Source organism: Hyposmocoma kahamanoa, unplaced genomic scaffold (genome assembly GCF_003589595.1).
Source record: "Hyposmocoma kahamanoa isolate Upper Pololo Valley unplaced genomic scaffold, ASM358959v1 228, whole genome shotgun sequence".
Lineage (NCBI taxonomy): Eukaryota > Metazoa > Arthropoda > Insecta > Lepidoptera > Cosmopterigidae > Hyposmocoma > Hyposmocoma kahamanoa.
In genome coordinates, this window is record NW_020653747.1 from 355399 (window position 1) to 371131 (window position 15733).

Sequence of the window (15733 nt, forward strand, 5' to 3'; positions counted from 1 at the left end):
GTTCTTATGGTAACAAAATAAATTACTAATTAAAGTTTCCATAAACAAACGAGAACTTAATTTTGTGCACTGTGCAATGCGACTTCTAAATGTTAGTTCAGCGCTACAAATTAAAGATGCAGCAAAATAATCCAAAAATAATAAAGTGGCAACACTGGAACTTTCATCCTGTACTGCAACCGCCGCCCGCGCCGGCGATGTTTCTTACCGCCACGCATCGTCGCCGCCGCGAGCCTGCGCAGGCGTGGGCCAGTCGGCGACCGTTGAAAACAAAAGTTGGCGGTTGTTGCTTTTTATGCTCCTAGGACATTGTACTCCACGGGTTGCGGACCTTATTCGGAGGCTTTTGTTGTTATTAAACAACCAACAACCTACCTTAAAAGTTTGTGGAATTACATCCATTTGCCAAGTTTTATTGTTGTAACAAAAAAGAATCATCGAAATCGGTTCATAAATATTTGAGTAGATAACCACGTAACATACACACAAATAAGAAACACAGTCGAACGACAAACCTCCTCCTTTTTTTTAAATCGGTTCAAATACCGCCAAGTTCAGTGAAACATCACGGTCAAGAGCACCTTAAGCTCTGGATAGTGGACCGTTCGCGAAGCGTCATAAAGTTGAATTTAAATCTTAAGCCTCAATGATCCTACAAATAAGTCAATATACATACGATACCATTTCAAAATCCATAGAGTAACATTGTTGTTTTCGGTTAAGTCTAATTAAACCACAACTTTGAAAGTTACAACCTTCATACGCACACGTTAACGAAACCACGTTAACCGTGTTAACATAGTGCAGTTAACAGTGACCGATGTTCACACCTGGACACATAATATAACTGCGTACCTGGAAAAGTCAAAGTAAAGTTTCTTGAACTTATACGTTAGGCCACAACTGAATGTTCCTAACACAAGGAGGTAATGGATAGTGATGAAGAGACTCAGTCTTTTAAGGCCTTTTGAAAACCTCGACTAATTTTTAATGTCTCACGACTAGTCTAGTCTTTTAAGCCTCAAGTCTTGAGTCATAGGATCAAAACTGAAGACTAATACGAGTCGAAGTCTTTTAACCCTAGGAAGCTTAAAAGACTTATAGGACTCAAACGACTAAAAAAACTGAAACGCCTCATAGCCTAGGGAGTCGCGAGTCATGAGCCGTATGGCGTAATTTTATTTCTACCCACAAGGTATTTATTTTACGACTTTTATTATAAGTAAATAAACGTGATTATTTATTACATACTACTTACGTCATTTTTATTTATAAACTTCGGGTTTAATAAGACATAAAAAAGGTATAAGTCCTTTGCAAACAACTCGAGTCATTCAAGTTGTTCAAGTCGTTTAAGTCTTTAGAGTCTTTTAATATAGCGACTGAGTCTTATTAATAAAAACTCGAACCCCCAGTCTTAATTTTAGAGTCGAGTCCTGTAAAACGGAGTGGAATCGTTATTAAACGCCTTAAAAGACCGAGTCACTTTCATCACTAGTAAAGGAGGCAACATATAATTTATCAACATATAATGGCATTAAGCAAAAAAAAAGAAAAAGAAAAGGCTTTTTGTAATACGACACTTCCAATGAACATTACATCAATCTAATTTTTGGACCCGTTCTGTTTTTATTTTGGTTTTTAGTTCCTTTATTTTTTTTCACTAAATTTGATTTTTGTTTTTGTTTTTTGAATTTTATATTTATATTCTACGTAATATATATCGGTGAGGGTGCCCTGAGCTCCATCAGCTCATCTCGCCCGCCACCTTGTACCATCGGACATCCAGACGCACGGCGAAATATCATCCTTACTTGGTTGATATTTCCTTGAGGCGTACTAAGCGCTTTTCGTGAACTTTTTTTACAACATTCTCTGCCTGCGACTGTGTTTCCGAGCACCCACAACCCGAGTATCTTTACGGTGTGATTAAATAGGCATCTACTGGGCGAGCTCCTCCCATCGTAGATCCTATCTTTGCTCCAGAGCCAGGCGAGCAAATCCACTTAATTTAAAAAAAATCTTCACATCTCAAGTTACTAGGTTTTCACGATAGTTACACACAGAAAATGAAACTTGAAATAAATTACGTATGTTTGTTTTTTCAAACAAACCAACGTTTCGGGCCTTTTACAGGTCTCATAGTCTCGGCTGAAAAAAAAACAAATATTTAAATATGAAATAACTTTTTATAAAAAAACCGACCTCTATAATAAAAGGAATATTTTCTACAAAATTTAATGTGTAATACCGAGGTAACTTCTTTCTACCAAAAACAGAATCATCAAAATTGGTTCACAAATCGCGTCAAAAAAAGTACAGTCGAATTGAGAACCTCCGCCTTTTTTAAGTCGAGTAAAATATATTGTTTTACTCCCTAGACGTACTTCATTGATATTGATTGATTCATCCTTCCTAATATGCACGGTAAAGAAATAGAACACCTGTTTTTCTTGAACGGTAAAATTTAGGGCTATTCAGGGTTAGAGTGAATAGGCATTTTTAGACAATTGCGTGTTACCATTATAGGTTACAATGTCGCTTAACATCAGGTGAGATTATCGACAACCGTGTGTCTGTGTTACATTAATGAAATCTAAATTTAATGCAAACTAAAAAACGTCCATGAATTTAAAATCGCCACCGAAAAGATATAACGACGTCCTGCGTAAAAATGTCAGTAAATTAAGCTATTGACGAAAACGACTGGTAGCCTGTTCTGAAAGGCGAAAAATTTTACTATTAAAAAACGTCCACATTTAGAACCTTAGCATTCTTCAGGTTAATAAACTTATAGTTTGCTTGAGTGTACGTGCTTTATAACACTTTGTGTTCATCTTTTGTGTTTAAGTTTCACAATGCGACCTCGATTTGGTTCTAAAGCACTTGCGCAAGATTGTAACATCTGCAAAGGTTTCAAATATGTCCGCGTACACTTTTAACCGCCTTTAATAAGAAGGAGATAACCAATAGGTTTTTTTTTGTTGTTGTTATCAGGGAATTGTTTTCTGTTTTCCAGTACACGTTGACTTAAGAGCCAGAGCAAACCGGCGGGCGGGAACGCAGAGGCCATTAAGTATATCAATACATACTTTATGTTATTTCAATGGCAATAAGGCATAATAGCGTGTAGCTTAACATCAGGCGGACGACTTGTCCGTCAGTTGATATTATAAAAAAAAAAATAAACACACTCGCAGTTATTTTACACAATTTTCCCATCACTGGGCTCGCGTAGTAGCAAATTAGTTTACTTCCATTTTTATTTTATTTTTACAACGCCGATTGCCATATGACGCATCAAAACCTGCTGTTTTACAAGTGGAAAATAAAGTGGACGGAAAATACAAGGAAATCATACCCTACCATCAGATTTGAATAATAATGCTAAGGACAGAGAGTTCTTTTTTATTGCTTTCTCGTTACTGCATTATGTATTTTTTCTACTGTGGCAAATTGTACACAAAACAGTACAAAATGGCGGACTTAATGCCATTAGGCATTCTCTACTAGTCAACCGGAGAGCTGGGTTTGGAATAAAAAACAGGCGGTGCATAACATGACAAGCTCAGATTAAAAACAAATAGGATCAAAGTTTATAAATAATTATGACATAATTTACATACAATATTTAATATAGCGACTAATTATATTCGTATATAAACAATATATACTTACATATATGTATAATCGTTTCAGCCAAAAGACGACCAGCTTTTAAATCGTTATAAACTACAATTTAGATCGTGTGTGGAGTATTGCAGCCACCTTTTTGGTACGGCTCTGCCCGTTGGCAGTTCGCTGCCTTGGACGCGGTGGAGCGAAAAGCAAAGAGACTTATTAACAACAATTCTCTTGTGGAGTCGAAGCTTCAAAATCTCGACCATCGCAGAAAAGTAGCCTGCTTGTCGTCGATTTTCTATCGGATACGTTTCGGGGAGTGTGCGCAGGAACTTTCCAATTTAGTTCCACCCTCACCGTTCCTCCTTCAGTCGACTAGAAGGTCCGGAGCACTCCATTCTTAAGTCGTTGATATTCCATCCATTCGCACTAAGCGCTTTGCTTCTTCCTTTCTGATGCATGCGGCAAAGGAACGGAATACCCTATCTGTATTTCCCGAAAAGTACAATTTGGGGCTATTCAAGGCTAGAGTGAATAGGCACTTTTTAGGCTAACTCGTCCCGTCGTCGGTCACATCGTCGCTTAACATCAGGTGAGATTGTAGCCAAGCGTGTGTTTATTATTTATGAAAACTGCCACTCCCGGATATAGGCCTCCCCCAAAGAGCGCCACAACTGTCATCCAATGTAATATTATAAATGCAAATGTAACTGTCTGCTACGTTTTCATTTTCACGCCTAAAACACTGCACTAAATGACGAATTGTGGTATAGAGATAGATGTAATCTAGGAGACGGACTTAGGCTACTTTTAGTCACAAAAGTAAACCTTAAAGGGGGTGAAATAGGGAATGAAAGTTTGTATGAAGAATCAATTATTTCTTAAGTAACGAATCTGAAAATTCGTTTTTATGCCTTTCGTAATTAAAATTAGTATAGTCGAAGTATTAAACTGAATCTAGTAAGTAATAAAGTAGTAATGTGCTAATTAATTAATTTCTTTCTTTCCGTATTTTTTCTTTTTTTTTTATAACAAGAAGGGACGGGCAAGTCGTGCGTCTGATAGTAAGCGACACGCTTGTCCATAATAGTTACAGTGCCACTCAGAGCTTTAAATTGCAAAGACCTGAGGGGGCACTACCACTGCGCCCGTCACTCTGAAACATAAGTTGACGAGTCCTATATGCCTCTAATTTCACCAGCACCCTTACCCTTCAAAACCGGTACGCAGTAATGCTGACATTACTGCGTGGCGGCAGAAATAGGTAAGGTGGCTTTACTTCCCTGGACGAACTCTTTCACAAGAAGCTCTACTGCTTCTTCCAGTGATTTAAACGTTTCTCTATTGTAAGCTCACGCCTGAAACTACATTTTACTTTCATACGACTTACTAGTGAGCATAAATCACAGAACAAATTAGACCGCATGCATAACCACATGCAGTGACCATTATTTAGAAAACAAAACACATGTTTATGATAGCTACGAAATGATTAAGGATTAAAAAAAAAACTGAAAATGTTTAATGATCAAACATTAAAAAAAATAACTAATCTTGTGTAGTCTGGTGGGCTGGCTTTATATATTTTTCGCTATCGAGTAATTTTTTTTTAAATAACGTCACTTGTGTCCTGTTTTAAGAAAGCGGGACATTGTTAAGTATTTTGGGGACAGTGGGATTCGAGGCTTAAAAGCGGGACTGTCCCTTTACTCTCGTTCTCACCGTCAGACGTCCGGCTGAAACAATTACTATCAATGTAATACTCGATTGAATTTAAAGACGCATGATGCGAATGAAGTTTCATACTCGACATTGTCTTTTAATTATATTGAGTATTACTTGTTTCAAATATTTAAATATTTAAAATTTGAAATTGTGATAAAAGATGTCGGCCGGAGAACGAGAGGATACCCCCCTGTCCCGTTCAAATCGGGACGCATGGTCCCGTTAAGCATGCATCCTCTAATACTTACGCTTTCTTAACTATTCCTCTCTCGATTTCTAACGCCTCAATGTGCAAAACAATAATTAACATGATTAATAGCGAATGTACTATAATAGGCAATTGTTACGCGATTAATCACAGACGGAACCGAACCTCGTGCTTTGCAGTTTGTTCCGCGAGTGTGGACTGAGTCATAAGAAGAGCGCGAGCGTTACCAATTTCTCTTCATGTGGCTTCCGGTTACTAAAGCGTACCAGCATAGAATAATAAGGCAAATTTCAACTTCACGGTGTGTCAATGTCTACACGTCATTCGGAGTGTAGGGTCGTCATATATGATTATTTTAGTAGGTGCAAAATCTACAGTTTGCAAAGTAATTTGACAAAATTAAGGTGGTCATCATAGTACTCTCGAGTTATATTGAAATAACCTTAGTTAAATGCAGCACTAATGCGTGTTGGTGACTTCTGAGTCACAATAAATAGAGTTTGCCATCGATACGATATGAAGAAAAAGACTGAGGTTTTTGAGTTAATAGGTTACAAAGGTGTCTAGAATTATACATAAAACACTCGCTCCGCCTGTCGCTCCGTCGCTCGCTACCGCTAGTCATTTAAACGCCATCTTATGCAGTGAAAGTTTTCTTATTGAGTCGTAGCATGGCGGGTTTGCGTATGCGATTCTGAGCAACAGATCTGTCGGATTATAGCGTAATTATCAAACGTAAAAAGGCCATTTTGGCATGGCATTTTAAATAATAATGTGCGTTACGAACAACCCGTTACTTCGTCTCCGACAAGGGAATTATACTTTAACGTTGTTTATTGAATAACTTATTGTACAAAGGAATAATTAAAGATCAATTATGCGAATCAATGTATAATTAATAAATTCTCTGTATCATCGTAGGACATATTTCGAAGGAATTCTTGGGAGAATTTTTTAATCTTTATGTAACAAAAATGATATATATGGCCAATTTGGCGTTTAATTTATTGTACAAAAAGGGCCTAAGAAACACAAAAAATCTGGACATGAATACATGTTTTGATGATACAATTTTGGAGCCGACAATATCTTTCCGTCTTTTGTTAGTGCTTTCAGTACTATGGAATGCAACGTGTTGTTTGAAAACTGTGGACTTAACATCTATTATAATAACACCTAAATACTTTACCTTGTTATTAATAGCAATGTCTGGATACTTACACAGGTTGTTAGTAGTCTCCGTACAATGTGAGCATATAGTTTTGTGTTAGTTATGTATGGCAGACTTAGATGTTCACATATAGAACTGCATGAAACTATAAGTACCAGACCAATTTAGAAAAGCATGTTTCACAAATTTGTTCTACCGGGAATCAAACCCGATGACCTCCTCTAGCGTTCAACCTGTTAAAGTCATAAACAGCAGTGTTGTAGAGAAAAAAAAACCAAAATAAAACAATGGCGCCCCAAGCAAATCTACCCAGAATAAACGAAGGTGTTCGAAAAAAAAACGAGTGGAGAAAACGGAAGATACCTTCTGGTAGACCGACAGAGATATCCACTTCTGATAGATATGATTCTTCATATCTATCAGAAGTGGATATCTCTGTCGATGTCATTGGAAGACGTATTTTTATTTTAATTTGGTTATAAACTGTCCATCCTTGGAATGCACGAAAGGAGCCTCCCTGTACGACGTGCTACGCACATTCCCTCAGTATGTCTGGCGCACCTTGGACAACAATTGGTGAGTATCTTACGTCGCTTGGCAACTTCTATTCACTACCATGGTAAGCATTATAGTGTGCGATGCATTTTAATAGCAATAGATCTCCTTGTGGAGAGTTCGTCAAGAGATTTCACCTATTTCTGTCGTCAAACAGTAATGTGATTATTATTGTATTCCGGTTTTGAACGGTAAGAGTGCCGGTGAAATTAAAAGCACAATATGAGACTTGTCAACTTATGTCTCAGAGTAACTGGATTGTCCATCAGATTTTTGCAATTTGTAGCACTATGTGGCATTGCAACTGCTACGGACAGGCGTGTCGCTTAACACCAGACTCACGATAAAAATAATAATAATGCACAATAATAATAAATAAAAAAAGAAACCTCCATTGTCAATAATGACGGGCTATCAAAATGTGTTAGAAAGTATTAACAGCCATGTATACACGATTAAGTTGTCTGCAAATTAATTCTGCCTGCGTCTGCGTCGACACTACGCGGTAGGTAGCCGTGGGAAAGAACTAGTCTAGACTAGCGCAAGCGCAACCGTTAGGTCGTGTTTTTATGATTGATTCGGTTAAGCTTCGTGGTTATAGGCATGAAGCTATTTGCCGGCTTACGGAATTGCATTTAAATAAAGTAGTACTCTGTGATCTGGAGTTGAACTTTTTCACGATTTTTAATTACTATAGAATGAATGAACCGACGTTTTGTGGGTTGCCAGTTTTTGACCAAATAAAAATATTGTTGCCATATCGGAACGACTTCAAACACTCATTCAAGTCATCAAGTTTTAAATTCCTTTTCAACTAACGGCGGCAAAGTTGCAGTGCCACTCAGAGCTTTAAATCGCAAAGATCTGAGGGGCACTGCCACTGCGCCCGTTACCCTGAGACATCAATCACGATCACAATCACTACATCACTACATATTATCACTCCCGCATCTGTCTGTCTGTCTGATCGCTATAAACTCAAAAACTGTGAACAGACTAAGTAACTAAGCGCAGAACGAGTCTTGTAAAACACTTATTATATTTAATTTTGTATGAGAGTGAAGCCATAGTTAAATAAATAAAACCTAAAACCGTTTTAAATGTTTTATTTAAGCCTGAAACCTCCGAAAATATTAAAAAGTAGCAGCTATTATGGTATATATATGGTATATATATACTTCTATCGAATTTCCCAACTTCTATCGAAATCGATTCAGAAATTTATATATATATAGAATATAGACGTTGGCAATAAGTTCATTATGTAGTCTATCAGTATATGATGAGTGCTGAGAAAGGGGCGGCTGAATAATAAAAATAACAATAAGGTATTTAATTAATAACTTTTGGAACTATATTGAAAAAAATAGGGTGGTTTGCATTAATATTAGACATAAATGGTTGTACCACCTCAGTCAACCGTGACCATGGGGCCTGTAAAGGGCCCGAAACTTTGGTTTATTTGAAAAAACAAATGTACACGATTTTAAATCCGGAGAAATAGTTTCATTTCCTATAGAATAGGTTATAACCAATAAAATTAGAGTATAGCCTTAGTAAAACAACTATTACAATTAGAATATATTTATCATACGATACACTCACTTGCAGTAACAGACATGCACCCCCATACATACACACACATATTTCTTTTGTAGTAAGGTAAAAATGTATTACAAATCTTTTGTTTTATCGTTTAGGTCTTCAATAACGTTCGTTTTTTAGGAAGAGCGGGATCTCCCGACACAAGTATTTAATTACCTCACAGGATGGTCTCAACCTTTGTTGTGTGCTATGCCGATAGTACTTCACTATGAAATAGATGCAATTTTAGCTCCAATAAAATTTTGTTTGCATTGAGAATTTACAATGTTTGCATACACTTTAAGTTAGTGTGATCTTGTCCTATTTCACATAAATTACTTGCAAATTGAGGTACGACCGTACAAAGCATTAGGTCACCTTGGTATCCGGCGTGATTCAGCTGCAATTACTAATAATACCTAGCCTAGGTGACGCCGTGACTAAACCTGAACCTAGAACAAAAACAAATTAACTTGTGTTGTTTAGTTTAGACTTAAACCTATTAAAGGTAATTTAAACTAACGGTTGACTTAAAGAGCGGTGGTAACCCAGTGGAAGTACGAAACTGTGGTGGCACCTATGACTTTTTCTTTTTTAGCCGTCTTCAAAGGAGGAGGTTCTCAATTCGACTGTGTTTTTTTGTCTGTATGTTACGCGATTACTGCGGCATTTATGAACCGATCATGGTGATTCTTTTTTTTGTTGGAAAGACGGTACCTCGGTCTTGGTTCCATTTAAAATTGAAGAAAATATTGCACTTCTAAGGGCGACAAAGTAGAGCACGAATCCGATTTCGCGCACTTTTCAGTAACCGATTTTAATAAAACTTGACAAACAGATGTAATTCCACGAACTTTTGAGTTTTTTTTTTCATAAAAAGTTGTCATTTTAAATTTATATTTAAGGATCTTTACCGTATAAGAAGATGATAATGTCGCTCCGCAATGCTGCTTAATGTATACCTCAACGTAGATTCAGACTACTAAAATATACTTTGTAAAGTTCTTCGTTCGACGAAGTAACCGCCAATACACTGTTACACCACCCAGTCTGTCGTATGCTGGATACACTGCCTAACTGAGTCTCTCGATCTGAACATATTCCATCTATACGTCTTCAATAATGCTGCAATTGCTACACTATGGAGTCGGTGTAATCCCCATCAAAAATGTATATAGACTTCTTTGAAGGAATGTGCCCAGAGTGCAACCCAAGGTGCAACCTGTTGAGAACAGTCACGCACGTACTAAGTTTTGAACATACTCAGACTAAAATAGGAAAAATGGCGGGCTTTTGAAGTTACAAGTAGTTTTACAAAGATTATTTTTATTTTAAGTATATTATGAAGAAAATGCGAAAAAATAAGTAGCCCTGAAGAAAGTGGAACTATATTCCTTATTTTAAACCAAATTACGATATTATAATATAATATCGAATAATTGAAGTATTTTACTTCAACCTGAAAGTTTCACTAATTACGAATTCAAAGTTTTTGTTCAAACTGACAGTAATGTGACTCATGGGGAATTGAAAACATAAATATTGACTCCGGCCGCATAAAATCCTATTTAAGAAACCCAAACAAGTGAACTAAGTTATTTAAGAGAAAGTGAAAACATAAACATATAGAACCTTAGTAGAAAATATTTATTCAAGATCCCGGTAATTAAACGTAGACACATATGGCTCAAACTACTTGTATCCAAGCCAAAACTCTTATTAAAAAAAGACTGGAATAGTGTTAGGCACAACACAAACCACTAATACAAGAAATCAACGATGTCGAGAAAATCGGACTAGAGTTCCAAAAGTCGGCTTTGGTCTAATGCTAGTACAAAGTCTATTCAGCGTATTATTATCCATCCATATAACGTCCAGTGGCTCAGGTTGAATTGTTTGTACTAGATACTAAACAATGTGAGCATTAGGTACTGCATTCCGATTTGGAAGGGTTACGAGTGCTGGTGAAATTACAGGCACGTAAGACTTGTCAACTTATGTCTCAGGGCGACAGACGCAGTGCCCCTCAGGTATTTCAATGAATGAATGAAATATTCTTCAATGCACATTAAAATTAGATTTTTAGAGATTTTTAGAGTTGGGAAGGGGGTGCAACCAAAGAATGTCTTGTAATGAAAGCGTTTTAAATAAATACACTACTCATCAATAAAACAAAATACATAAATAATAATAATAACCACATATTATATTATTAGAACGTATACATGAATATTGATATATGTATAAAAGTAAGGTTACTTATGTACTTTTGTAGGACATTAAAATAAATAATAAATAGTAATACGAATAAATATATGTACAAAGGAAGGTTATACCACTAAGCAAAAGGAAATAAAATTAAGGGAATGGAGCGAAAAAACTAGAATTAGTAGTTAAGGAAATTTCCTTAACACGTCGTTTGAAAGAATCAAGAGAAGGGGATCGTCGAATTGATTCAGGGCATTGACTTACAATTATGTGGACGTCGGGTCCGCGCTAAAAAGTGTCCGCACTTGTAAGGCGCTAAAATCGTATACAGAGCGCCAAACTCCGCTTTAGTCTTCATTTGTTCTACTGACAGCGCGATACTGCGATGACATTACAATTTAAATTTCGAATAGGTTGACTTGGGACATTTTTTTCGTGGTTTTTGTATTAGACCCGTCGTCCATTTATTTGTAAGTCAATGATTCAGGGAGAGAATTCCATAGCCGGATAGCAGAGACATTGAACGAGTTGGAGTAAACATCGGAGCCATGCGATGCATGATTAGTATAAGTGTATCAGAAGATCGAAGAGGACGGCAGAGCGTAGAAGAATGAAAAGTAAAACGTTCTTTGAGGTAAAGAGGCCGAAATGTTTGTATGGCTTACATTTATTTCTCTCGTGAGTTTGGGTGTAATTTGTGGTTGTCTATGTGTGTGTCCATGGCACCCGCGACACAGGGTTTCCCTAGTGCGGGGCTATGTCGAATGTGTGCGTTATTATTATTTATGTGTGCGTTATTATGAATCATAAAAAAAATCGATACATTGGGTACTTGTTACACAAAGCCCGAACCCGAGCCCGAACAAACTCATAAAAACCGTACTTGGTGTTAGTTTATCGGTGAAATCAACCGTGTAAATGGGCCTTTAAGGAGGTGATGCATAAGTATAGTCAACAGCAGGCTGGCCATTGGACCATTATATCGTAAATGGTAGTGTCTGATTTAAATCTTATATGTAAAGGAAGACGTGCCGTTGTCCATGTACATACTATCAAGCATCTATCAAACATTATATTTATTTTTTATTTTTATGTGCAACCCCAATTTATTAAGACACATCCTATATTTAACCTACTAATATTAAATAATTTCTTTCTTTCACCATTACATTGCACCAAGAACTGTACTTACATTGCCCCAAGAACTGCAAAGTTGAACGTGATTCGCCTTATAACCATTCTCGTTTAATTTTATTTTTTATTCACGTGATTCCTGTGATATTGTCAATAATAATTTGCAGTTAACGTAAATTGAAAGTTGCAACACTAAAATGAAATGTCAATTTGACAGATTTGACGTCAACTTGTGGTAGAGTTGAGCTCTACGTAGCAGTTAAGGGACATTGTATACATTACGTGACAGCATTTTTTTATAATATCAAATGACGGGTTATAAGCCGTGCGTCTGGTGGTAAGCAACACGTCTGTCCATAGTACCACAAAGACCACAAAGATCTGAGGAGCACTACCCGTCACAGTCTGAGACATAAGTTGACAAGTGAAAGGAAACACTCACTTTCGAGAAGTATTTTATTTAAAAGGATATTAAATTTGTTACCTCAAGTCTTACAAGGCAGGAATCCATATATGTTTTTAAACTTAAGCTTACCATAAACATATTACTAAATAACGTTAGCAGCATAGGTGTGGACACTGGAAAATTTAAATGTACATCACATTTACCACATGTTCGCAATAAACGTCTTATCTTACCTAATTATTTAAAAAAAATTAAGTTGACTAATGTTAAATATAATTCTAGAATGTTTTGACCTGAACTAGTTTTTAGGTTGTAATTTATTATTATATGACATACTTAATACATATTTAATATGATCTTTTGCTGATTGCAAAAATGTATATTTTTAATTCATTTAAATTCTCATAAATTGTGACACAAATTATATTCTGATTTTAGATTTGACATTGTTGTGTCCTTACAGGGTTCATGTTGATCTATACCAATAATTTAACACCTAGAAATGTGACAACGTGAATGCAATAAATGTTTTGACTTTGACGTTTCATTATATCCAACAGCGAGTCTCATGTGCCTGTAACCGAAACGAAGTAATGCTATATAGTCCAGTAATAAATAAGGTGGCAGTGCTTCCCTGGACGAACTCTACTGTTAATAATTGCAATAATGAATATAATACAAACACAAATTTATGTGATAATTTTAATTGATTTGGTAAGATTTTTACTTTTATAAATCCAAATTTGCGTGCCAATTTTATCATGACAAGAAATGTCTATACAGTATACTATATTAGGTTATCATTACATACCTACTGTTGTAGATATAGTAATATAAAAAAATGTTCTTTGGGTTATGATTCTTGATCAATATTTTGACGAAAATGATTTAAAACATTTTTATAGTGAAAAAAGTTGTGTTGGAAATCACAAATGTTGACCTACATATTACTTTTGTCGGATATTTTTCAAGCTACTTGTGTATCACTATATATTATATTAACGTGTACTACCTGTAGTATAAGTCATTTGATAATTTGTTTTTATCTTCATATTCTTTTTCTGGTATTATTTCGTAAGTTTCACGGAAACTTAATTGAAAAAAAAAAAAATTAAACACCGCTAATACGCTACATAATATTAGTAGCTAGTAAAGATCTGTCGGTCCCAACTCTACCATTATTTGTTTTCACTAGAAGTGAAGGTGCGATTAACAAATAAGTGAATAAAAAATAGACATTCTATTTTAAAGTATACTCATTTAAAATTTGAATTTCATACAGAGCAGTGTGTGCAAATGCGGAACAAATCTATAGGCTGAATAAAGGTATATTTTTGTATAATAACGTAGAGAAAATTAGATACTTCCTGCCTAGATATTTCTGATAGCCCACCAACTAACTGGTCTCAAACATAGACAACTACGTCTCAAATTAGAGAATCCTTGTTACAATTTGCGTTAGGCAGCATTTAGGCCATAATCAGAAATTAATTTGGTAAAGTTTCTATTGGAATTAGTATTAATTTAAGGGTGGTTTATTTTATCTTCTATGATGACGATGTAATGGTCATAGTACAGCAATTTCCCTACTTTTATACTAACTAATTACAATAAGCTTCTGGTACTATGGTACAATTACTTACTTTATTATTATTTATTTTATTTATTTGACACAGCTACAGAACAACTAAAAACTTAATTTTATCGTATCGAGTTCTTGGGTTTTCGCGATTGTTATGCATTGGAAATGAAATTATATTTTTGTATTTAAATTGCATAAGTATATTTGTTTTTTCAAACAAACCAACGTTTTGGGCCCTGTAAAGGGCCCGAGACATTGGTTTGTTTCAAAAAACAAATATACGCGATTTAAATCCTTAATAATAGTTTCATTACCTTTATCAATTAGATACATAAAAAAAGTCAGTAAATTTGCATTCCTTTTACAGATATGCACAATATTTGAGTAGGAAATATAATATATACTTAGATAAAAAAGGGTGTATCTTCATACTTTAAAGTGAGACATGGGGAAAAAATGTACTAGAAAGATTAAAAGCTATAAAAAAAAATTACACAGAAACAGAACTCATTATTAGTGAACAGTTATTTATAAATGTTTTTCTTCTCTATCTTTGCAATTATCATTGTAAGTTCTACACATCCTAAAGATAGGGTTATTATATGTGACATTATTGGTGCAGCAAGAAAGAAAACCTTATTCAAATATATCAACTGGCAAAGGCTGCAGATTAAAGTCTAAACATTCTTTAGTTCCGCTTAAGATTAACTGACGTTGAACTGTTTTTTTATAACATTAAGTGTTGGAACGAACAATTTGTGCGCCTGATGGTAAACTGCACGCCTGTCCATAACAGTTGCAGTACGACTCAGAGCTTTAAATCGCCAAGATCTGAGGGACACTGCCCCTTGTCACCCTGAAACATAAGTTGACAAGTCCCATGTGCCTGTAATTTCACCAGCACCCTTCAGACCCGGAACTCATTAATGCTCATATCATTGCTTGGCAACTCTTTCACAAGAGACTCTAACTGCTATTATATGTTGATGTAATTCTTGAGGCGGACGTTGTTTGATAGGATAGGATAGGAGCTCTCACTGATTTACATTTTTCCTTTGTAACATCATGAAATTAGTTCTTTAGTTTAGTAATTAATAGATTCAGGCGTTACTTTTGCGAAGTCCATGTTAATAAAATTATGATAATAGCTTGTTTTGAATATTTTTTTCACGCAGTTATTTTAACATAAGCGCAGCTGTTTTTCACAATTTAACCTCCAACATTTGAAGTTAATTTTTTAAAATACTGAAGCAAAAAATTTACTTACTTAAATTTATTTGACAGCAGAGATTGCTGAAATTGCCCTATAAAATACCACCAATGCAGTTTGTATGGTATGTATGATAGTGTAGTCTGTTAATTGAGTTTCTTACATCTTTGTTATCTTTTGAAGTCAATGTTACCTAGTGCTCATTTAATAATAATAAGTTGTTTGTGTTGTGTTTTAATATGCTTAAGTTTTGATATGATATATTTGTTTATAATGTTGACTAAAACATATTTCTTTATGTCTTTTTTTACTTTTTATACGTCAAGTAT